General features: G+C 33.5%; 1 protein-coding gene across 1 annotated transcript in view; it reads left to right on the forward strand.

The window, feature by feature from the left end:
* The window catches only part of LOC129616298 (polyglutamylase complex subunit TTLL1-like), a 123,005-nt gene that overhangs the window by 50,953 nt on the left and 44,796 nt on the right, over nt 1-27,256 (forward strand). The gene's annotated exons all lie outside the window — the stretch shown is intronic.

The following is a 27,256-nucleotide window of genomic DNA, read 5'->3' on the forward strand; positions in this document are numbered from 1 at the left end:
GAAAGAAAATAAAAAAAAGATAAATATATGTTGAATTTCTACATAACTTTTTATGTTCTTTATAGTACAAAGTCTTCTATGAAACTAAACTAACATTATAATAAAGTTGGGTCAAACCAATGGTTTGTATTGTAGCACTTTTCCCTTCAACAAGTGAAAATTCTGCTTTTAAATACAGTGCATTTATAGCTATTTATCACACTATTAAAATTATTTTCATTCATATACAAAGATATTTCTAGGATTGCATATATTTAGAATGAACGATTTATGCAGTCTTTGAAATAAAGCAAAAATTAATATAAAGAGGGGTTAACATAATGCTCGATTTTAAGGATAAATTGTGTGAGTTAAGAAAAATAATTATATTTTTTAATGTTATGGCATTTACCGTTAGCTTTTTGTGTTTATAGAAATTTGAAAAAGCTTGCGGTTTCGGAAATATAAGGTGTCAAAAATTCAAATTTTTCAAATTTCAAGAGGCGATAACTTGAGAGGGGGTGGAAATGGAAAAAAATTTTCTTCTAACGAAATAAACTATTTGCTAATGTCTAAAAGCCCATAAAATTTCAAGCTTCTACAAGCTGGGGTCTAGAAGAAAAACGAAATAAAAAATTTGGAAAAAAAAGACTTCAGATAACGGTAAATTTGAACGTCCATTTTGTTTTTCTAAAGTTTAACTATAGTGTACCACGCTAGGGGAAGCAAGCCGCTGCCTTTATGACTTTGCCAAATTTCAAAAATGCTTATGGTTTCATTGCAACAAATAGTTAAAAAAGACCATTTTTAGTGTTTTGGGGGGGTGTAACTTCTAGAGGGGGAGAGATAGGTAAAAATTTTGTTCTACGGAAATAAGTTTGTAGTAAAGATCTATGTACATATAAAATTTCAGCTTTCTATCTTCAAGGGTGTAGAAGTTTTGTAAACAGACACACGGACAGACGGACGGACGGGTGGTCGGACGGACGGACGGACGGACGGACAGAGTGAAACTAATAAGCACTTTTTTCAAAAATTTTTTGGAAAAGTGCTAAAAAGAGTAAAGTAATTGTGAAGCAATTATATATAATATAATAATTGGACATTATTACATATACATAAAGATACATGATCATATCTATCATTATAATGTATATTCACAATAATATTAACATGTATAAAGAGCATCGATAACTAATTAGAGTAGATTAAATAATAATTCTAACATTCCCCCTATTGATGATTTCCACACATCTATATGTCTTTGAAAATTCAAGAAAAACAATACTCTCAAACTTTAAATTTTCAATTCAAATTTTTTCTTTTAAAGTTATGATTTAATACCAAATACATTTATATTTAATTTCTAAAATTTAATTTATGTTAATTAACTCAATACAATTATTTAATTTTCTTTTTGATAAACTTTTCGTCAATTTATCTGCTGGCATTTCAACACCTGGTAAATGTCCTACTCTAATTTGACCCTAATTAGCCTTTTAATTACAAAAGTGATAGCGTATATCAACATGTTTCGATCCACTGTAATTAGGTTGATAGTTGCTTTAATTAACTACATTTTTATTATCACAATAGATAATAGTTTCTTTACTAACGTGTTCCTCAAATGTTAGCTCTTAATAAATTACGAAAAAATATTGCTGAAAAACTTCTGAAAGAGCCATGTATTCAGCTTCCATGGTAGGCAATGCAATGATTTTTCTTTTCTTGACTTCCAACATATTGGATCTGCTGCCATCACTACCAAGAATCCTGAACATAATTTTCTATCTCCTAATCATTTGCCCAATCTGCACCACTATAAACTTTTAAATTTTGTTCTGTTTTTCATATTTTATTCTATAACACTTTGTTCCAATTAGATATTTTAATATTCGTTTGACTGATACCCAATGTATTTTTTTTTGTTAATTTGTAAATCAGACAAGAAAATTTACGCTGAAACGTATATATATCTGGACGTGTTGTGTTCGAAATAACTTAATGCGCCAATTACTTTCCGAAATGGTTTATTCAACATATCTCTTTTTTCTTAATCAAAAATAGTTTTGCTATTGTAAAATAATTTCGTATTTATTTCTAGTAGTGTAAAAGCAGCACTTGTTTCAGACATATTAAATTTATATAATATTACTTCAATATGTTTTTGTTCTTTTTATTTTTCTCTTTTTATGTTAAAACCTAAATTATTTTTAACCTTTCCAAGAGCTTTCATCTGAAATTTATTTAATAATTGCGATTTTGTTTCAAATAAAAGTTTTTCAGAATTTGTTGCTAAAAGCGTATCACCTACGTAGACAAGTATAATTATTCAATGTGAGTCAGTGTTTTTATCATAAAAACATTGATCAGCAGTTGTCTGTATCATACCAAGTTCTTGCTAATAACTATTTAACTTTTCATATTCCAAGTTCTGTGTCATACCAAATTGCATACAAAAGTATGCATATCACCTTTCGGCTCCAATTAAGATCTTTAGGGACCTTTAAATAACGCGACAACTTTAATTCGAAATGTTCTTAACTGATCACTTTTCGGTATATGATAAAACTAGATTTCGTATGGAGTTTTGTCATCTATTAAACTAGATGAAGGAGATTTGTTTCTTATGAAAACCACAGTATTTAAAGCCTTAGGCCCCAAAGTTTTGGGGACAACTGATTCATTATCATACACCTAGTCATTTCTATTAGGGTTCGATTTGCTCTTTCAGCTACTCCGTTTTGTTGAGGGGTATATTCAACTGATAATTTTCGCCAAAGCTTTGTAAATAATTATTAAACTCTTTGGATATCGCTTTTCAAACACTTTATTTTACACCCACTTTCTCTTTCAACAAATTTTTGATAACTCTTGAAGGCTCCAAATAAATCTGAAAGATTTTTCAAAATGTAACTTGGACATATTTTGATTCATCGTCAATGAAAGAAACAAAGTACTTAACTCCACCTAAGGAGCTTACACTCATGGATCCGCATATATCTGAATATACTATTTTTCATGAATTTTGTGTTTTTCTTAAATGATGTTTAAAAGGTTTTGTTTAAAAGGTGATGTTTAAGAAATTTTGGTTTTTTCACATGCCAAGCATAGCAAGGTATTTGTTTGGATTTTAAATTTTCTGCCTTTAAAATTCCTTCTACCATATTTTCTATATTTAATTTTAGAAGATTCAAATGACCGAAATTAAAATTCAAGTAGGGAAGTGTAAGTAAACTATTTTTAGAAACCTGTCGGTCTTTCGATCTGTGTCTGCGCGCGTGTATCTCAAGTTCGGCTGAACTGCACTTTTTATCGGGCCTGTTTTACATTTTTGACCATTTTAAAGAAAATATTCAACCGATTTACTTGAAATTTTTTAGATTAGCTTGGTGGTAATTCAACTACGTTGGAGAATTCACCCTCTTCGGAGGTCGGGTCTACGGATTCTGGGGAGAGCCATTTATTGCATTTGATTGATCCGTTCAGGGGGAACGCGAAAACCCGGCGTTCACCACCTACATCTGATGTGCGGATTTTAGAAAAGAATAGAAATATAGAAGGTGGACTACCGAACATTCAAGCTCCACAGACCAATAAGGATATGAACATGAGTAAAGCTCAAGACAAAGAAAGTGATGATCAGAATGCTGACATACACAAAAGGATTAGCCAACTGGAACAGCAGGCACTTAACATCAGATTGTAGTAAGCTAAAGAGTACTGCAGCAAAGTGTTCAAATTATTTGGAGGCCCACCCAGCAAACTATAGGGGATGCCTTGTAACTATATAAGGAACTATAAAAACATAGAAATCAGAACAAAAACAACCTCGAGAATAGTCTCAAAAGATGTAATATATAAGGACGTTCTCCAAACGAAAACTAATGACGTGAATGTTTTGTATAAAATGCAATGAAATGATGGACAAAATCTCTCAGAGATTGAGCATTTTAGAGAGCGAAGGGAAAAATCGAGTACAAAAAGGCTTGCTAAATGATGGCACGAGGTAATTTTAAAATAGCAACATGGAAATGCAATGGTATTGCAAATAAAAGACACATGCTTGAAGTTTTTCTTCATACACAGAACTTAGACGTGGGCCTCGTAACTGAAACACATATGACCTCAAGAAGCAGGATTCGGTTTCCAGGTTATAGAATTTACAAATCGAACCATCCTGCAAATATAGCAAAGGGCGGAACGGCGATAATAATAAAAGAAAATGTGGTACATTGCGATCTGCACCAGATGCAAACCGAGGGAATGCAAATGACGGCGGTTCAGATCACTTCGACTAAGCAAAAATTTAGAGTGGCTGCATTGTATTGTCACCCCAGATTTAAAATTATGGCGGATTTTAGAATTTCAAAACGTTCTGACAGACCTGGGTGATAGATTTATATTTGGGGGTGACTTTTACGCCAAGCACACACCTCAACTAGAGGAAGAGAGCTTGGGACAGCTTTTTCACTCTGCTGCGAAGCCAATGTATTGGCCAACCGATGTTAATAAGTGTCCAGATTTAATAGATTTCTTCATAACAAAACGGATTGCGAAAAATTTCATCGAGGTACATGATAACTATGATCTTGACTCCGATCATTCGGTGGTTATTCCTTAACTTAAGGAAAATATAGTTATGAAAAGAGCGAAACCTGCGCTGACAAATGGAACTACAGATTGGTCAAGATTTCGCTTAGAGATTGAACGATAAATAGATCTAAGGAAAAGAATAAGAACGACCCAGCACATAGATGAGGAGGCCGAAAACTTTACTAAAATTATTCAAAATGCGGCTTGGAGTAGTTCCAAAATTAGTGCTATTAGATGGGGGGGCATTAACTATCCCCCACATATACTAGCAAAAAATAGTAAGACAAAGCAGGCGGGCGAGAAAGAGGTGGCAGCAAACGCGTGATAAGCTTCCCTCGACCGTCCGCGACACCTCCTAACTTTTGGAAGAAATCAGGTGTCAGCAACAAGACGTTTACAACGGGCCAAATATATATTTTTGCATATATATTTTTAGCTGCTGAAACTTCAGCCTCCTACAACCTGGGGTCTAGAAGAAAAACGGCATGAAAAATTTTGAAAAATGGATTTTAGATAACGGTAAATTTGGACGGCCATTTTGTCTTTTTAAAGTTAAACGATAGTATGCCACGATAGGGGAAGCAAGCCACTACCATTCTGTGTTTGTAAATTTCGAGAAATACTTATGGTTTCATTGCAACAAATAGTTAAAAAAGCCTATTTTTAGGGTTTTGTGGGGGGGGGGGGGGGTAGGTATAGCTTTTGGAGGGGGGGAGATAGGTAAAAATTTTGTTCTACGGAAATAGGTTTCTAGTAAAGATCTATGTACATATTAAATATCAGCTTTTTATCTTCAAGACGGACGGACGGACGAACAATCGGTAAGACGAAAAGGGTTAAACTAATTAGCACTTTTTTTCAAAAATTTTTTGGAAAAGTGCTGAAAATGAATATACTTTGTTCAACACCTTCGCAGTTCATATATATATATATATTCTTATTACATCTTTATTCAATTTAGTCTTCGGTTAATTCATTACAAAATTCGGTTCCAGATTTGTTGTTCTTAGAATTTAAAAAATTGGGAAAAAATATATTTGTTTACATAAACGAAATTCGATTTGATATCAATTTTAAACAAAAATGAATTCGAAAAGCGTGTGTCAGTTTATAAATGACACATTTATTAATAAGATCTTTAATCTTTTATACAAATGTAGTTTGCAAAAAAAGGTTAACGGAGATCTAAAAATATATTTTGTTATGTTAAGTTTTTGTTTTTCTAAAATTTAAAGTTATTTTCTAAAAAAAGTTTATATTATTAATATTTAATTTCGCGCTTTACACACTTGAAAATAAATTGACAGTAACAACATCAATTTGACATTAAAAAAAATAACAGAAAAAAAATGTACCTACTAAAGTCGAAAATTTAACTACGTTGCGTAGGAATGTAATTCATTTGGGTGACTTGATTTTAAAAGCACGGATATAAAAACATTTTTGCACCAAGTATTTCCTGCTACGTATCTATTTACTCAGATGCCTTGTTTTTTGTTTGGTGTTAATTATAACCCCAAATTACTACGCTAAAGCTCTCCAAACTATTCTTTTTTTGAGATAATATGCTACTGAAAAACAAGTTGAAATTACAACACTTATGTGACGTTATTCTTTTAAATATTTAAAACATAAGAGAAACCTTTATGTTTCTTCTTTTCGTTCTGCATGTGATAGACTCAAAAATTGGTCGCAGCCCTTTAGCATATAACACAATTTATACTCGTTGAACCGGATTCTGAAATGCTCACTTCCATGCATAATTTCCCTATTGTAATATTTATTTTTTGTTTATTATTGCTTCATAAAATTGGTCGGACTGTTTACCACCCCTGCTTTCAATGTGTCCAATTAGTGTCTTTACGTTTTCTATATGTTTCTTTATATTTTTGGGTTATACTTTGAATTCTGTATTTTTCTCTGTAACATTTTTGATAACTTCTTTCAATTCTTCTTCCACTTTGTTTTTGTTCACGCTACATATTTCTCTGGTAAGAGCTTTAGTCTTCTTGTGCAATATATTCTTCAGTTGCGTATATCTTTGTTCCACTTGTCTACAAAGTAGATAAGTGGAATAAAGTGCAAGACTTCTGCAAAGTAAGGAGTCCTTATATCTTGATCATTAGCCCCGAACGAGGTCCATAATTTTTCTAATTCTTCCAAGTTCTGCATCTTCGACTATGTTTAGAGACCTTCTTTATTTAGCCAGATATTCGTACGAAGCCTTAAATTAGTTTAGTTTCCTTGCCAACTCCAACTGTCTTGATGAAAGCTCATCCATATTACCCATAAATTACATTAAGTTTCCTTTGATATTTGCTATACACAGTGCTATTACATGAGAGTCATCAAAATGAAATGTCTTTTATGATTGAAGCTTAACCCTACTCAAATAGAATTCGATGAACACTGTAGTACTGTAATTTGATTATTGTCTAAGTCAAATCTAATAAGATAATACAGAGGGTGGCCTCCGATATTCAGTAGTCCAGTGTGTATACTTATTATTTGTCTAAGTTTCCGAATAAAAACGACTTTATTGAGTTCTTAAGTTTTATTGTCTTTTATTGATAAAAATCAGTCAATATATTCTAATCTTATTCTAATTTATTTTACATTAATTATGAAAAGTAAATTACTTTAAATTTTCCTTTATGTTAATTTTAAACATTGAATTACGAATAAAAATCTGAAAACTAAGGAAGTTAGTATACAATCTTCAATAAAGAAAATATTTTACTAAGCTTTTTATGCAATAATTATGTGAGTGAATTTGACACTTTTCTTTGACATATTATATTAATACGGAAATTTGAAAGATTTAAAATTTAAAATAAGTAGTGCCAATGAGTAATAATAAAGGTCTTCTTATGTATTTAACTTTTATTCTGTTTATTTTATTTTTGACCTTTGTTGCACTGAACAAGATATTGAGTTTTCTAGAGATCTTATAAATTGGATAAAATCATACTTAATGAGGAGGTTTTATGGGGTAATTTTTCGTACATTTTTCTCGTCATGCTCGGTGGCTCTTCAGGACAGTCATTTGGCACCATTGTTAGTCATGGTTTTTATAAATAATATTGTATCCATGTATTTGCATAGTGACAGACTAATTAATGCCGACGAAAAAAATTTTTACAAAAAATTTCTTTCAGATTCCCAACCATTTGAAAAATTATTTCAATAACTTGTTTAAACGTTGCCCCTTTGATAATTTAAAATAGACTGTAAATAAATGCACCAGAAACACATTTTTTGTGATTGTTTATCTTTTAAATGGTAATAGTCTGAAAAATATTTATTCAATTAGAGACCCAGGAGTTTACTTCGACTGTAAAACATAATTTCCGCGTGAGCTTTACAATTTTTTAAGTCATTCCAGTGCATTCGTAAAATATTTGTTAAGATCTTTTCCACAAAGATTTTCGAACCCTGGCTCAATTATAAAATCAGATATAAATTAATTAAAATATTAATAACATAGAACATTAACATTTAAACCACTTGTAGTAGGTTTGTAAAAAAAATAATGAAATAGTTTCTTGCATAAATACAAGAGGAACCATATTGGTGACATCTATTGAACAATATATTTAAAGTTTTTATTAAAACTAAAATTTTAATACATGTTTTATTAAATTTTGAAATAGAACCTCAAATAAATTACAGTAAAAATTTTAACACATAAAATAAAAGTTTAGTGGTGATATTAATAAGAAAAATTTCAGTATAAAAATGATAATTGTAACAACTACAAAATTACCAAATAATAAATATAATTATAAATATATTAAATATAATTATTAAATGAGAAAAAAAAATAAAGTCGACCTTGTTAACTCTGTGATACCTGTACGAATTTGTTATCCTATGTGCGAATAACCAATGTGCCATAACTAACTATGAGGCAGACTATGACATTAAGTTGCCGCATTACCATATTAATTTATGCAAAATTTCAGTACTATGTGTTTTTCAAAATACTGGTTGTGTCAAACTACTATTGAAGTTGTATGGCAGCTACTAGAAAGAACCAAGAAATTTTAGCGAAGTTTATCAAGCACATCAGCCCTATTAAAATATTCGCTTGTGTGAAATTTCAATACCATAGCTTTAATAGTTTCTGAAATATAGTCAAATAACTTTGGAAGTTATATGGCAGGTATCAGAAGGAGCCAAGTAATTTCAACGACTTTTATGAGACACATTGGCCCTACTAATATATTTGTTTGTGTGAATTTTCAATACCACAACTTTTATAGTTTCTGAGATATAGCCAAATAAATTTTGAAGTTGTATGGCAGCTACCCGAACCGGTACCCCGATCATGTCCAATTTAAATAAGGTTCTGGCACTTACTACAATAAATCATTTGTGAAAATTTGGTGAACTTAGCTCAGTTAGTTTTTGAGTTATCGTTGGGACGGACGGACGGACAGACAAAGCTAAATCAACTCAGAATTTGACGCTGATCAAAAACATGCACTTGAGTCTATATCTAAGACCGTTATTTCTTAGCGTTACAAACGGTAAGCCAAATTTACTATACCCTTCGAATATACGTTCGTACGGGTATAAAAAATACAATTTCAAAATAAAATTATTAACATAAAAATATGATTAAATTTGAATTAATTCCTATATTAAAAGAAATACGCATAATTTCGTACACCACACATAAGGTATATATACATTTTTATATTTTGACCATATGTATATGTACATCCGCATGTGTACATAGAAATACGAACACTTTAATTTAAAAACTCATGCACACTTAGCAATAACAAAAATTAAAATTTGAGCACTCGTACATACATTACATTTACCACAATCATTCAAAATGATTCCATCATACAGTACTTTTAATTTGGACAGTTGAACCATATATTCACACTTTTAGCTTCAACGCAACAAATTCTGCTAATCATTCAATCGTATTCCAAACAATCATCAGCATTTTTTAACCAAAATTAACATCATCATTCTACATCAATCACTTTATCAATCGAAAGCATCATTTATTTCTTCCTTTTTTTCCTGAAATTTTTTTTTTTGAAAAAATAATTAAAATATATTTAAAACATTTTTTTTTTTTTGTATGTATGTATGTAATATATGTATTAAATTGTAAAATACTAGCATGCTTAAGAGGGCTAGAGGCACCCGTCCTCAGTGTTTATGGAATTGAACCGAAAGGCAAATTTTTTGAGTAATTACCGACCGTATTGCGTATACAATATAGGTCATGTGATGGCAACAGATTTTGCATATCGAGTTTTCGGTGGGAATGTACTTCTCCATAGTAGGAAAGTGTAAATAAACTATTTTTAGCAACCTGTCGGTCTGTCGGTCTGTGTGTGCATGCGTGTATTTCAAGTTCTGCTGAACCGATTTTGATGAAATTTTATATGTAAGTTTATTTCCATCATGGCACGGATTGATCAACTTTTGGGACATATCAGGCCTCGGGAACTGCACTTTTTACCGGCCCTGTTTTACATTTTTGATCTTTTTAAAGAAAATATTCAACCGATTTGTTTGAAATATCATATATAAGCCTGCTCGACCGTCCGCAAAAATTCCTAACTTTTGGAAGAAATCAGGCATCAGCAACTGGAGGTTTACTACGGGCCAAATATATATTTATATAAAGAGAAATAATCAGCTGATTTCATTGAAATTTAATATTTAAATTAATTAAATAATTTCGTATTGAAACAATAGACATATAAATTTTTTGGAAAGATGAGGGCTCGAAAACTGATCTGCGTGCCGATTTTATATTTTTCACCATATCTACGGAACGAATTGATGGAATTTCTTGAAATTTGAAATTTGAGTTCTGGTTGTTACCGAAATTAACTGGCGAGCATTTCAGAGAATTCAGGTAACACAAAGCGAAACTCTACTAAGAGCCAAATTTACATTTTTCTCGGTATGTGAACTATAAGCTTACTAATATCCTAAAAATTGGAAAGAAGTATTTAACAGACGTTTTTATAATATTCTGTAACACTTTCACTTAACTAGATAATAAACATAGCGGTCGGTTATGTGCTGACCACATCAGATTTTTTTTTTCTGATTTAATCGGTTTTCCTAAATTACTACACATACATACTTTTAAAAATTCAGTAATTTAAGAAACAACAATGCGTTGTAAATATATTGCAGCATTTTTAAAAGCAAGTACATCAAAAAAAGTTTGCAAGTTCCCGTTCCGCGGGCAAAATCCTTGAATTTAAAGGAAGTCCAAATAGTTAAAAATGTTTTTAGGTTTTGTTTTCTTCTAAACAAATTGAACCTACCTTTCTTGTTATTTAGTTTTTAAAAAAAAATTGATATTTTAAAAATGTTCACTTTGAACTAAAGTTATTTTTGTGCTCACCGGCGAGCAGTGGCTAATTTATTAGGACTCAACATGTCAAAATAGGAATGGGTATACATTATGTGCATAAATATGTGAACAATTTAACGAAGAAAGAAAAATTCAAAATTAGATTATATCATAAGTTGTTGACTTGTAAAATACAAAAAATTGTATCCATATATCAACAGTAATCAATCAATGAGTAATATCTTAATTTGATAATGTACATGAACTTAAGTTTTTCAAAGTTCCTGCCGTATGTCATGCGGTTTTACTCTAGCACATAGATATTATGTTTTGCATGAATATAATAATGCTCTGCTCATATACATTCTTATTGAAGTAAAATACTCGTTATGTGCATGTTATAGTCTATCTGAGTGTAAAAACAAAACCAATGGACAATTACCGTTGTTAGTCCCAAACAAAAACGGACCAGAAAAACCAAATATATAATATTTTGTATATAAAACGCACACACATGGTGCCAAACTCACACAGATAATGACAAAAGAAACCGCCAAAGGCAAAACGTAATTTTAGGCTCTTTCAACGCCAACGTTGAACTACGCTTCACTCTCATTCATACATCTCACAGACCGACAGACCGACAGGTTGCTAAAAATAGTTTATTAACACTTCCCTACTGTGCAGAAGTGCATTAACCGAAAACTCGATATGCAAAATTTGTTGCCATCATATAACTAACCTATTGTATACACAATACGGTCGGTAAAAATGAGCCGAGTATTCTAAATTCTGTTAAAAATTGTGAAGAAATTGTTGCAGATTTTATATCAAAAAAGCAAATCAAAATCAATAAAGCATCTAAATCTATTGTACTGTATAAAAATAAAAAAGCTGATAAAGTATGGGTAGATAAGGAATTTTTATCAGTAGTAAAAACAAAACATTATTGGTTCGAAAAATGGAGAAGAGACTGTACTACATAAATTTGACACGTCAATATAAATTTTATAGTAATGAGGTGAACAGATTAAAGAAGTTAAAAAAAGGGTTTATTATACTAGAAAATTTGGTGAATGTGAAAATAACGCGTCTCAAACTTGGAGTTGCATAAATGAAATAATCTATAATAAAAAAAAAGCAGACAAGAATGTCGGCTTTCTAAAAGGTGTTTCAGACAAAGGCATTTAACCAAAATTATGTCATCTAAACGAACATTTTGTAAAAATTGAGGAAAACCTAGCACAAAAGTTCGACCATCAAGTGTTTTATGCGCCAATTATTGTTAGAGATTGCATTAAATTAGAATTTGTGAATAAACGTCAAATTGGAAAATTCAAAAAGAAATTGAACAACTCAAAATTCATCGAGGCATTCGGCATGTCAGCTCATATGTTCAAAATTTGTAAGGAGAAATTGTATGAGCCAACCTCAACCATAGCTAATAAATCTATATCTGAAGGCGTTGTCCCAGTCTCTCTTAAGGTTGTAAAAGTGATCCCAATTTACAGAAATGGAGATAAAACCAACTTCAATAATTACAGGCCAATATGTCTTGAACCCATCTTGGCTAAAGTAGTTGAAAGAGTAATTTATCAGCAAGTATCATTTCTAGTGAAGAACAGGGCACTTAGCAACGGACAATATGGTTTTAGAGCAAGGTCTAGCACTGAAACTGCCATTATTGATATGGTTTCTTGTTTTCAAAAGCTCAAAGAAAGCAAAAAGATGGTGTCTTTAATATTTATAGACTTATCAAAGGCTTTTGATACTGTTGATCATTTAATATTATTAAAACAATTGTACAATCTGGGTATTAGAGGATTAGCGTATAAATAGTTTCAATCCTACCTGAGTAATCGTTCACAGTTTGTTCAAATCAATGACAAGAAAAGTTGTGAAATTAACATTAAATACGGTGTACCTCAGAGTAGCATGCTTGGACTACTTTTGTTCTTAATTTACATAGAAAACCTGCATAAGTGTAATATAGAAGCTTAGTTTTTGTGGACGTTAACTATTAATTACTGCAAATTAAAATAAGTAGGGAGATTAAGAAGATTGAAAAATGGATGCGACTTCATAAGCTCACTATTAATGCTAATAAAAGTAAATTTATGTTGATTGGAAAAAATACACCTGAAACACAAATATATCTAATATCACATTCGAAAAAGTTCCGAAATACAAGTATCTGGGCCTGTGGATTGATGACAATTTGAAATAGAATATACAAAAAGAAATTATCATCGACTGGAGGAGTATTTTATAAAGTTTCAAATTACTTACCTGATAATGTGAAGAGATCAGTATATTATGCTTTATTCCACAGCCATCTTAGTTAAGGCATTAAATTATGGGGAACAAGCTCAGAAAGAATAAAAGAAGAATTGCAAATAGTTCAAAATAGAGCAATCAAAATTTATTTAATTGGAGCGAAAGAACTGAGTTCATGCACAGGCAAAATTGTTTCCTACTTATTAAGGATTTTATTGACTTAAAATTAATTCTCCATATACATGATATTGCTAATGATAATATCCATACAACGTCTGAGGTAAGACAGAGGAAAAATATTCACAATATTAACACGAGAAATAAAAATATACTGCATACAAATAAAATAAGAACTTCGCAACTTGGCTCTGAAACAGCGTTATATTTAGGTACCACCTTGTACACAAACTGGTTGGCGATTTGAAATTCGAAAGGAGATCTAAATTGAAAAAGAAATTAGTGGAATCATTCATTAGTAATTACAGTGATCAACAATATGGATTATAGGGTTTTTGTATTATTAAAAAAGAAAAAAAACAAAGTTTCTCATTTAGATTTTTTTTTTCTTTTTTCTCTTCAATTTTTTCACTCTTCATAAAATTTTGTGTCTTTTTCTTGCAAAATTTTTATCAATATATTATTATTTTTTTTTTTTGAAATATTTGAGTTAGATTTTATTAACTGTAATTTTTTGTTTCTGTTACTAATCTCAATATATTTTTACAACTTTATTATACTTATATACACATGTTTACAATTTGGTTATACTTTTTAGAATTCTAATATTCTAAATTTTATATAGTCTGCAATGAGATTTAAAATTCTCCTTAGACATTATACTTTGAAATAAATAAATAAATAAATAAATAAAAAAGTCTATATGGACGTACATCGTGTGCTGCGGGAGCACTTTCGTGTCGTCTATTTAGAGATTTTCTGAAAAATTTTTTTTATAACAAAAGCACCTTTTTCTTTTTTATTTTATATTACTAGAAACGCAAACCAAGAAATAAATTATACTTTTTATTATTAGAAACACAAACTGAGAACGAGAAATAAATAATATTCGAAAATATTATGATCTCACATATTTTTGGTTCAAAAAATTTAAATAAACTTAAATAAATGTCAGCTTCTATCAAAGACATCAAATGTTTTGGGGCAACTGAATACTAATGCTCCATTTATTATTGTTTTGAATATTATTTTTCGTCAGCAAGCTTTAAAAATATATACATTCAAAATTTAAGTACGCATGTACTTAAAATTTTATTTTTATTGTTCATATGTACATACGTTCATTTATATATACACACATATTATATTTGAATAAAATCTATATTATATTTTAGTAAGTTTCATCATCATTTTCGTCAGACATTATAAACAACAACAAAAATATTTTTCTATTAGATATACCTGCTGAACTTGATTTTTCAGTTCAACCAAATAATTCCAATTCATTATATTATCAAAATCCAGATAATATAGTTGTTGATAATACTACTGATATTTTATGGAATAATCTTAATAGTGATCAACTTTTAGCTGCAGATGCTATATTGAAATCCGTCCAAAATACAAATGTTCAAAAATGTTTTTATATCGATGGTCCAGGCGATAGTGGCAAAACATATTTATATCGCGCATTGATTGAAAAATTTAATCTAATTCATAAGAAAACATTAATTGTAGCATGAACAGGAATATCAGTGATTTTATTACCTGGAGGAATGACGTGTCATTCGGCATTTAGTTTACCTTTAGATTTGTCAACAGTTTAATTTCCTAGACTTTCTCAATCTAAAAGAGAAATTTTAAAATCTTCAAATTTGCTTGAAATCTTGCGCTTGAAATCGTTGATTTGGTTTTCCAAGATTTGATGGATAACAAACTTCCTTTTGGAGGAAAATTTGTTATTTTAGGTGGCGATTTTCGTCAAGTTTTACCCGTTGTGCGAAAAGGTTCTCGGGGTACAGTTATCGAAAGTACAATTAAAAAGTCTATTTTATGGCAATACTTTCAAACCTTTAAACTAGAGCGGAATATTCGAGCTATTACTGATCCGGACTTTAGTCAATGGCTTTTAAACGTAGGTAATGGTGTTATTACTAAACCATCATCTGCTAAAACGAACTTTTCTATTAAAGTACCGAGTTCATTTTTGTCAAATAATATAGTAACAAATATTTTTGGAACAAGTTTTACATGTACTGATGTACAAAATATTTCTCAACGTGCAATTCTTTGCAATAAAAACGAACATGTACGGTTAATCAATGAAAATGTTTTGGCTCTTTTACAAATTTCTGAAAAAATAACTTTCAATGCGATTGATTCCGTGAAAAATAATGATGGCGCTGAAAATGATAATTTACAAGTAAATATTCCAGTAGAATATTTGAATAGCTTAAATCCTCGTGGATTGCCTCCATTTAAATTAAATATTAAATTAGATTGCACTGTAATGTTATTGAGCAATTTATCTGTAAAAATTGGATTTTGTAATGGAACACGGTTGAATGTTCTAGAAATTCGTCAAAATGTCATACAATGTAAAATCATTAATGGATCGTTTGCTGGATCGGTTCATTTTATTCCACGAATATCTTTAGATACTGCAAACGACCCCGCTCTCCCGTTTAATTTTGTTAGACATCAGTTTCCATTGAACCTTGCGTATGCTTTGACGATAAATAAATCTCAGGGCCAAACCTTTGAAAAAGTAGGAATTTACCTCGAAGATCTCTGTTTCTCTCGCGGCCAACTTTATACTGGTTGTTCGAGAGCTATGAATTCTAGATCTTTAAAAATCCAAATTAAAAATAATACCCTGCAAGGAGAAACGATCAATGGTGTCGTAACCGACAATATTGTCTATAAAGAAATTTTTTAATATTATTTATTATTTCCGAATATTATTTAAAAAGTCTGACGAAAATAATGATGACCAAACTTACTAAATTATAATAGGTGTATCTATATGACTGTGTTTTATAGGAGCCATTAGTCATTATTTTGTTTTTACCTAAGCCTTCTCTTTATTTGAATAAAGTTGGGTCAAACCAATAGTTTATATTGTAGCACTTTTCCCTTCAACAAGTGAAAATATTGCTTTTAAAATACAATCTATGTGTATCCACCATTGAAATTATTTTCATTCATAAACGAAACTATTTCTAGTATTGCATATATTTAGGATGAGCAATATATGCAGTCTTTGAAATAATGCAAAAATTAATAAAAAGTGTGTTTAACGTAATGCTCGATTTTAAGGGTTAATTGTGTGAGTTAAGAAAAATAATTATATTTTTTAATGTCATAGAATTTACAGTACGCGTTTTGCGTTTATAGAAATTTGAAAAAGCTTCCGGTTTCGGAAATATAAGGTGCCAAAAATTCAAATTTTACAAATTTCAAGAGGCAATAACTTGAGAGAGGGTGGAGATGGAAAACGAAATTTTATTCTAACGAAATGAACTATTTCTTAATGTCTAAAAGCTCCTAAAATTTCAAGCTTCTAAAGGCTGGGGTTTAGAAGATAAACGACATCAAAAATTTGGAAAAAACGGTAAATTTGAACGGCCATTTTGTTTTTCTAAAGTTAACCTATAGTATACTTATAGTATAAGGAAGCAAGCCACTGCCTTTGTGCGTTTGCAAAATTTGAAAAATGCTCATGGTTTCACTGCACTAAATAGTTAAAAAATGGCATTTTTATGGTTTGGGGAGGGTATAACTTCTAAATGGGGGGAGATAGATAAAAATTTTGTTCTACGGAAATAAGTTTCTAGTAAAGATCTATGCAAGTGTTTCGGCTTTCTATCTTCAAGGGTGTAGAAGTTTTGTAAACAGACACACGGACAGACGGACGGACGGACGGACGAACGGACGGAGGGACAGACGGAGGGACGGACGGACGGACAGACGGACGAACGGACGGAGGGACAGACGGAGGGACGGACGGACGGACAGACGGACAAAGTGAAACTAGTAAGCACTTTTTTTCAAATTTTTTTTGGAAAAGTGCTAAAAATTTAGTTCTATATGTTCACTCACAGTTTCAAAAAAATTGGTATCCATTCATAATTATGTATGTTTGTACTTAAAATTTAATTTCTAATTGTTCCAACAAAAAATTTCAAAATGTTCAATTCTAATACATTCATATGCACGAGTACATACGTTCATATGTTGAAACGAAAAATTTTAAAATGTTCAATTCTAATACATACATATATTTGAATCAAATTATTATTTTGTTTATGCCTAAAACTTTTTTTATCTGAAAAATTTATTTCTGTAAGCAAATATGTGTAAATTAAATATATGTAAATAAGTGTAAATTAAATTTCTTGACATTATATTTTAAGGACAAAATTTTATAAGAAAATGTTCTTCTATTGCATTAAATTTTTTACAAATATATTTATTTCAAAAAAATATTTAGAATTTTGGGTATTTTAAAAAACAAATTTAGAACGGAAAATGGCTGATATTGATTTGTCAGGGTAAAGCTTTTTTAATTTCATTTTAAAAAAATAAAATTAGCATTAAAAAAAAAGTTAATCCGGCAAATAGCATTTTTAAGGGTTGGAACTTAAGACTTTTTGTATAGAAATCGTATGCTGTAAGCATTTCCATATATGGTATTAGTATTAACTCATTATACATTGACGAGTTTTATTCACCTGCATTAATACGTGTTTTGTTTGCCTATGCTATTACATACGTGCACGCATTTTAGTAGCGAATTATTTTATACGTATACAGTAATTTATCGCTTAAAGCGCTTATTGTCAAAGGTATTTTACGATTTTATGTTATGTAACTCAAAGGGTAGTTCTAAAATAAATTCCTCAAAAGATATTAGATCTCAAAGAAGCTAATTATTTGTTTAATTATGTATCTGTTTGTAATATTTTTAGGAACTTTTCTTATTTTAAGTTTTATTTATTAAGAAAAAAACGTACCTATATGCATCTAACGGATGTGTTTTTGAAGAAAAAAATAAACTTAAAATATCTCACACAGAATGGAACACAATTGCAAAACTACAGACGTAATACTTGCAAGGCTTGCAATGCAAGTACACGCGACTAGTTTTTTTTATATTGTTACTTACTTTTTGTAATTTTGTTGCTGATTTTTCAACATAAGAACCCACTGCTAATATTGCTGTATCTTGAGACAATGAAGACAAAGTTACACCTTCTAAATCTGCTAAATCTAACTATCTGAATCTAATATCATGTCTGAAGCCTAACCAATCTGAGGTTTTTATCCCAAGATCCGAGACTTTGGTAGCATGAGGAAATCGAACTGCCAGTAGAATAATAGGAACATACTTACCCCTGAATGGCTTTCCTTAGTTCTCTACCTCTAGTTGACGTCAATCTGGAGCCCCAATTCACATGTTTGGCGTTATAGTCACCTTCCAGTAGGAATCTATTTGTCCCCGCGCACAGAAGATCAACAAAAATATCATTTTTTTGTGTTACATCTTGGTAGACAATATACTTGCCAAGGCTGAAGTTAACCATATCAGGTTAGATCTTCTCTGATATTTTTAGCTCTAAAAAACCTACAATTAACTATACCATTTAGTATTTTATTTTTTGAAATTTTTCGGAAATCGCTTCGAGGTTGCAAGATATATCTACAGATGCACGTTTGTGCATTGTATTATTTAGACCTTTTTAGGTCTTTTATGTATAATATAATAAAGAATGGATTAACAGTAAATTTAAATCTAAATACAATTGGTATTCTAAACATAAAAATGATAGGGCAAATTTTTAAGTTTCAAACAATAAATAAATATGAGTTAGTGTGTGCAATTAATACATTAAACAAACCTAAATCTATCGATGTGCACATGGTCTATCATCGAACATGTTGAAATTTTGTTGCAACTATTTAAATGAAACCTTAGAAATTACAATCAATAAATCACTTTTTAAGGGAACAGTTCCCAATATTATTAAAATTTACTAATATTTAAGTCTGGACGATTTCGACAGCTACAGACCCATTTGTATTATCTCTGTTATTTCTAAGATATTAGAGAAAATTGTTCACAATCAACTGATTACATATTTAGGCAAACACCATCTGCTTTCGAAAAAGCAAAATGGATGCAAACTTTGAAAGATACCAAGAAATCTGTGTCATTGATCTTCATTGATTTTTCGAAGGCTTTTGATATGATGAAACACAGTATTTTGTTGAAGAAATTGTATGATTATGGGATAAATCGTACGCAATTTATTTCAGTAGATGACACTGAAAGCAGCTATTTTATGTAAGTAATGATTTGGGTGTGCCATAAGGTAGTATTTTGGGATCGCTTCTCTTCAGTTTGTATATCGATATTATAAAAAATATAACTGATATAGTCGACTTATATTTGTACGCTGACGATATCTGCGTGGTTTTCGAAGCTGATAATATTAGTCAACTTGAATTCGTCATGAATTCTGATTTAAGGGAAATTTGTAACTGTATGTTTGAACAAAAGCTAGTTATCAAAAGAAAGAAGACAAAATATTTGATTATTGGAGCAGTAGAACCTAAGTTAAATATTTATTTAGAATACCAAATTCTTTAACAGGTACCTGAATATCTCGGAATTTGGATTGATAATCAGTTAAAATGTCATATTAACGTAGAAAAACTACGCGAAAAGCTCTCTGACGTAACTAGTCAGAAGTAAGTAAAAAAATCTGTGTTTTATTCCTTGTTTTATAGGTGCATAACCCATGGGATTAAATTATGGGGCACAACCATTAAAGAAATGATAAACACACTGCAGACCATACAAAATCGAGCTATAAAAAATTAGCTGTAAAAAATTTGTTTAACTATAACTGGAGAGAAAACACAAAGTGCATACACTATGCTATTGGTATTCTCCTAATCAGTGATTTAGTTAAAATAAGTTGAAATTGATTATGCATATACAGCAATCCCTGCTATAACGTAATTTTTGGGACCGAAAAATTTTTACGTTAAGTGAAATTACATTATAGGAAGTTCAAATAAACTAATATGACTAATATGTATGTACATACATATGTATGTATGTACTTGATATTTACCTAAACTAGTAAGTTGTCTGTTGGTAAAGAAAGCAATTTAAATGAAAAAAAATAGATTATTGCATATTAAATTATTTTAAAATTACGTAAAACGAGGTAAAAATTACATTTAGTGAAAATAGTTAGGAAAAATAAAATTTACATATATCGAAATTATATAGTAAGAGGTTACGTTACAGGAGGGATTGCTGTACATGGAATGAGCAAATTGGATATTCATTCTTCTATTATACTAGTTCCAAGTAGCGAAGTACACCCTGTAAATACGAGAAATAGGTGGTTTATATCGACTTCTATGAACGTCTTGAACATTCAGTCAAGACAGCTGTGGTCGCTACCGACACTTTGATAGATATCCCTACCGCATCTATATTCTTACTATTGGACATTTCATATTTGTTTATAAGTTATATGACTATTAACCCAAGTAGCATTTTGTGTACTTCATATATAGTTATTTTAACGATACAGCTATGGTATGTAATCTGTTATGGTTACGCTCATAATGAGGTGAATGCACCTCCTTTACTGTACCCAAGTACGTAAAGAAGCATTTTCGGAACGTTTTGAAAAAATTCGAGCTTTAACAGATGGAAATTTTGTAATCTGCTTATAACTTGTTGATAACCAAACTCTTTATTTAAAAAACCAGAATACAACTTTATCCCAACGCCAATATTAATAATAACCAAAAAACAATTAAATCATAACTCTGTTATAACTAAATATAGATTGTAAATTGTACATTTTAAGGGAACCGAGTGGGACAGGAGTAACCCCCAAGCCACCGCAGCCATTCTTGACTTATTGTAGCCTTCCCACGCTCCCTCCTATAATATCCCCGTCCCAACCACAAAGTCGGAGATATCCCTAAGGGAGTTGGACAACAGTTCCCGAACACTTAGGGACACATGTCCAAGACAATTTCGGCGTCGAACAGCCAGTGCCGGACATTCGCAAAGAATGTGCACGGCGGTCTCATCGCCACCCCCACAAAATCTGCGCAACGGGGAGCCCGACTTCCCCAGCCTACGCAGGTGGTACTTCACTGGACAGTGCCCCGTGAAGAAATTCGAAATAGTGCGAACCTGGCTCCTGCTCATCCCCAGCAACTCTGCGGTGAATCCGCTGGAGCACGCCGAAAGAAACACCTTCGCATGATGGCACCCTTTGGTGTTCCGCCAGTGACGGCCCCATTCCGCCGCGAGCAGGCAGGCAAGCCCGGCCCCCACGACGGAAGAAGGCAGACCGCAGAAAGGCAGCGACTGCACAAAGTCAGCCCCAGATCCCCTCCGCGCCAGCTCATCGGCATGGCCGACTCAAGTAGAGGGCCACTCCGATCCTACGCCCATCGATCAGGAAACAGAACCCTGTACTTGTAGTCGAAGAACCCTGTACTTGCCAGCCTCTTTCGCTTTTCCAGCTTGGCCCGCACACCCGCCTGCTGAGCCTTACAATCGACGAATAGGTGACGATGAGCCGAGCAAGGGCCGTATATAGCCAGAGTGGTATATAGCCTGGGACTGATTCCCCAAGCCCCTCCGATGAAGCGTCCACAAGGCCGCCGTAGCCCTCTCGGTAACTCTATCTATATGGGTATTCCAGGAGAGACTACCATCCAGGGTTACCCCAGATACTTCACCTTCCCAGAGTAACTAATACGTTCACTAAACAGAATTGGACTCGTTTATCTGTCCCTGCTTCTGCGTCTGGTGAAGGCGACCAAAGTGCTCTTGCTTGGATTTATATTTAACCCAACGCCTTCGCGATACCTCTCCACAACACGTAAATTTTGCTGTAGAACATCAGAAATAGTGCTTTTAAATTTTCCCCTTACAACGAAGGCCACATCGTCGGCGTATCCCCAGACACGTGCCCCGGAGCCCCTGAGAGCAGTGATTAGATCATCCACTACAATGGACCACAGGAGGGACGAAAGAACCCCGCCCTGCGGACACCCTTTTGCAGCGGAAATGAAGAGTATATCGTCAGCTATGGTGACCCGCACCAGACTCTGCAGAGCGAGTATAGTAGACCTTCTCGACTGATAGGCGTACTGAGATTCATTCAAGGGATTGCTTCCCAGTGCATCGTCCCGTATAAATCTATCAATCACTTTTTCCATTGCTTTCAATAGAAAAGAGGCCAGGCTGATTGGACGGAAAGACCTTGGGTGGTTGCTTGGTCGCTTACCCGCCTTCACGCACGAAAAATTTCCAACAGTGCTCTGGCTATGTTGGAAACCCCTCTGCAAAAATGCAGGATATGTCCCGTCATCACCTGGAGATTTGGAGGCTCTGAAAGAGAAAAAAGCCCTTCTAATCCTACACATCGTGGAGACGAGACGGGATCGTTGCCAGTCATCCCTCCTGGGCCAAGATGCTCTCGGTTCAATGACCGCTTTTGAGTGATTCCGAAGAATCTCCGAGTCAGGAAAGTGCGTTGACGTCATGAGCTCCAACGTCTGCTTTCCGTTCTGGCCTCATGGAGCCATCAGGCCCAACCGCTAGCATACGTTTTGGAAAGCACCCTTTGAAGACGCGCACTGCTGAAGAGTCAATGCCCTTGCAGAACGCCCTCCACGAAATTCTCCTCGCTTTCCTAATTTCTTTATTGTATTTCGTGAGTGAGCTTTTATACTCTTCCCACGAACCCGACGCCTTGCCTTATTGAATAGTTTTCTGGTCTTTAGTCCAAGCCTTGAAACCTCTTCATTCCACCACGGACAATTTCTATTGCCCCGCCTCGGTTTAGCACGGCAGTTCCCATGGTGGGTATAAGTAATAGTCTCCGTCAGAGCCTCGCTGGCCAGTCGATATCCATCACCGTTCTGACAGAAGCAGGAATGGATCCAATCCTATCCATGTGGAGTATTACGAATTGACTCCAATCTGTGGATTCATGCCATCCACTAACCCTACTGCCGATAAAATCAGTACAAAGGGTGATGTTGAGGACCTCTTCCCTAATTGCATTTATGAATGTCACTCTACCCTTTTGTTTATATTACTGCTTCCCCAGATGTTGTGGTGGGCATTTGCATCACTTTCTATTATCAGTTGGAAGTTCCTCCTTCCACAAAAGTCCACCAGATCTTTCAGTTTTTCGTCTGGGTGGGCACAGTCTCCCGGGAGGTAGGATGAGCACACAATGAACTCTGTCCAACCCCCGGAAGACTTCACCTTCACCAACTCAGCTTCCTGATCCTTAGAACAGTAATCTGGAATGGGAAAATACGTTAGCCATTTGCTAAACAAAATGCAAGCTCTAGGCCTGCCCCCAATTGTATTATCATACTATAGCTCACCTGTTAGGCCCTTAACCTGATTCCTCACTATGTAAGGCTCTTGGGCAAGGGCGATATCGAAGTGATCCTTCATAAATCTATGAGCTAGAGCATCACTAGATGCCCTAGCATGCTGTAGATTTATTTGGATGCACCTCGCAGCCATATATGGGCTTTGGCCCTTTGGACAAAGACTTTACATGAGCCTTGCATCCCACCCTTTTTACGCATGCCCTGCCACAGTCTCTTTTGCTGTCCTAGGTACCAGACTAGCCCCTCCAACAGCAAATACCGAAGCAGTACCGGGTTTCCCAATGGACTTGGGCCCTTTTGGTTCACCCGGGACGCTTGTATTTGGCACGCTCCTTCCGCCTTTGCCGTTTTCGGAGCGACTTCAGATTTTCCAATCAGTTTGGCTCTTTTGGTTGACCTGAAGTGCCCGTCGTTGTCGCGGTGGGCGTTTGTTTTTTATTTTGTCCTGCCCTGCCGCCAGCAACTTGAGAGGATTTTATTCCTTTAACCCGAACGGTAACACGGAAGAAGTTCAGGTAAAGTCGGAACTCTGCTTTCCGTAGATCTTCCAATGCGAAATCATCCACGGAAAAGGTGTTGGAGCAGCCCCCCTCCTTTACCTTATCCATCCTCAGCACCCTCCAGGAACTCATCTTGAGGCTGGGATTTTGCTTCCCTATCCTACTTAGAAATTTATCCATGGAGAGATTGATCGCTGTCTCGTCCTTTGGCACGTGGGTGACGCAGACATTCTGTTCCCATCCAGTACCCCGATATTGCAGCTGTCCCAAGGCTTTATCTTCCTACAGACACTGGTTATCCATCCCTTTGCAACCATGCTGTGAATTGTGGATGAGAATCCACAACTTTATCCATTTCATCCATGATAGCTACTTTGATTTTTTCCATCTGGACTTCGGATAGCCTTTCCTCTGGATGCAGTCTTTGAGTGATGGCCAACTTAACCTGAGCTACTGCACCTCGATAAGAAGTCATTTTCGGGTTTTGTTGAGGAATGTTCCCAGGGACTTTTCCCTCAACATTGCCCTTCATCGACCTATTTTTTGAGGGCCCTGCATCAGGGGAGTTTCTTTCTTACCTCTCCCTCAGCTTTTCTAACCTTTCCTTCTCATATCTACGAGCTTCCTCTGGAAGGAGTTCCTCCTCTGCGTCAGTCGAGAGAAGCTCTGGTTCCGCAGACCTTTGAGCACTAACTCTGTTTGTATTAATGTTGTACTTAGTATTGATGTTTTAATTATCACTGTTATTGTTGTTGTTGTTGTTTTTGTTGCAGTTGTTGTATTTGTCACAGTTGATGTTCTCGTTGTTGCTGCTGTTGTTGTTGTTGTTACTGTTTACGTTCTCCATCTTGTTCCCACGAGTAGCGCGGGAAAGTATAGTCACCCATGGCACAGCCCGGCATACCATGGGAAGGCTCGTTTAAACTGGAGGGCGCCTGGTATCCAGAGTCCGCATACTAACGACTAAGCTCCCCCTTAGCCACGCAGTCATCGGCATATGCTGTTCCATCTTGACTTGGGACGCCTGTCGTCAGCTGACGTATAGATATGGGGTTGAAACTCACAAAGCAAGAGGCACGCCGCGAGACATGACCACGACACGAACGTAACTTTGATCGTTTCAATCACCCCTTTATCCAGCGTCATTACCGGGGCCCACCACTAGGAGTTAACAGTGCGGTTTTGGGCCCCTATAACTAAATATAACTCAGTAGTAACTTTTGCTAAGCTAGTCCTGTAACCACACAACTTGTCTATAGCCCTATCGTAACCCACTAGCAACTTATTTTACCCATATGACAACTTTGGACACATATTCAAAGATTTTTTTTAAATTCTCGTATCATTTATTTAAACAACAAATGTTTGAATTAAATATTATACTAGCAACTTATTTTTACAAGCACTAATAATAGTAAGTACATACTGCTTAATAAAAATTGTTCTACTTCTACTTCTGCTCTGGGTTTACTTTCCAATTTTCCAATTTTTGTCTTTTCCTATTCTGAAAAAAAAAAAATAATAATAACAGAGTTAAATACAGTTATTTATATAGTAGTAAAACTTTTGTTCTGGGGTAGGTGCGAAATCTCACGGGTTTTCGAGATACAGGGATTTTAACGAATTTTCACGAAATTTCTAGTTATCTAAGCTTTTTTGATTTTAACTTCCGTTCTGAAAAAGATAGGGGCTTCAAAAACACAGTTTATGAAAAGTCTAATGTCATGACACATTCTCATGACACAGAAATTGTTTTCGTGCTACATCCACTGTACAATAAAATATTTTTCGACACTTAGTGACTAAGATGAAGGTTTGAAAAAGTGGCCAAAATTCTGTAAAAAAAATTCAAAGTTTCAAAAAATTTCGAACGAAATTACCTGATCAGGAAAAACTGAAAAAATTAAAGAAGGGAAAAATTTGATTTTTCCTAAAGCTCGAATGATTGGTAGACCTTTCAGAAACTGTTCGTTTGACGCTTTTCGGAACGGGAGTTATAATCAAAAAATCTGATGTGGTCAGCACATAACCGACCGCATTGTGTATTATCTAGTTAAATGCAAGTGTTGCAGAATATTATAAAAATGTCTGTTAAATACTTCTTTCCAATTTTAAGATGAAATTTAGATGAAATTTTGTATGTAAGTTTATTTCGACCATGGTACGGACTGATCAACTTTTGGGATATATCAGGCCTCGGGAACTGCACTTTTTATCGGGCATGTTTTACATTTTTGACCATTTTGAAGAAAGTATTTAACCGATTTACTTGAAATTTTATATACAAGCTTCACTAAACCGTCTGCGAAACCTCCTGAATTTTGGAAGAAATCAGTCCTCAGCAACTGGACGCTTACTACGGGCCAAATATACATTTTTGCGTATATAAAGAGAAATAATCAACCGATTTCACTGAAATTTACTATTTGAATTCCCCGTATTAAAACAATGAACATATAAATTTTTTGGAAAGATCAGGGCTCGAAAACTGATTTGCGGGCCGATTTTACATTTTTCACCATATCTACGGAACGAATTGATGGAATTTCTTGAAATTTGATATTTGAGTTCTGGTTGTTACCGAAACTAACTGGCGAGCATTTCAGGGAATTCGGGTAGCACAAAGCGAAATTCTACTAAGAGCCAAATTTACATTTTTCTAGGTATGTTAACTATAAGCTTACTAATGTCCTAAAAATTGGAAAGAAGTATTTAGCAGACATTTTTATAATATTCTGTAACATTTTCACTACACATTTTCACTATACACATTGCGGTCGGTTATGTGCTGACCACATCAGATATTTTTTTTCGTTGGGCTAAGATAAAATATCATTATTTACCCAAGTTGCAGGAACGGCTACTATAAATTGCTCTTCGTTTTCAATGGTTCCCTTTATTAAATATTTTATGCGATGTGTGTAATATTCGGAAAATACACTTTTATCAACTGAAATAGTTCAACTGAAAAGTTTGCAATTAATTTCTGATTGACGGAATATTTGTGAAATGTTAGGAATTAACGAACATCTTGAATTAATATATAAAGAACAGAAGATTTAGTCGGTATTTCGTAAAAATTTGTAGAATATTTCAGATAACTGTCTCATTTTTCAAGAAAGTACAATTTATAAATTAAACA

Source organism: Condylostylus longicornis, unplaced genomic scaffold (genome assembly GCF_029603195.1).
Source record: "Condylostylus longicornis isolate FDR11 unplaced genomic scaffold, ASM2960319v2 ptg000175l, whole genome shotgun sequence".
Classification (NCBI taxonomy): domain Eukaryota; kingdom Metazoa; phylum Arthropoda; class Insecta; order Diptera; family Dolichopodidae; genus Condylostylus; species Condylostylus longicornis.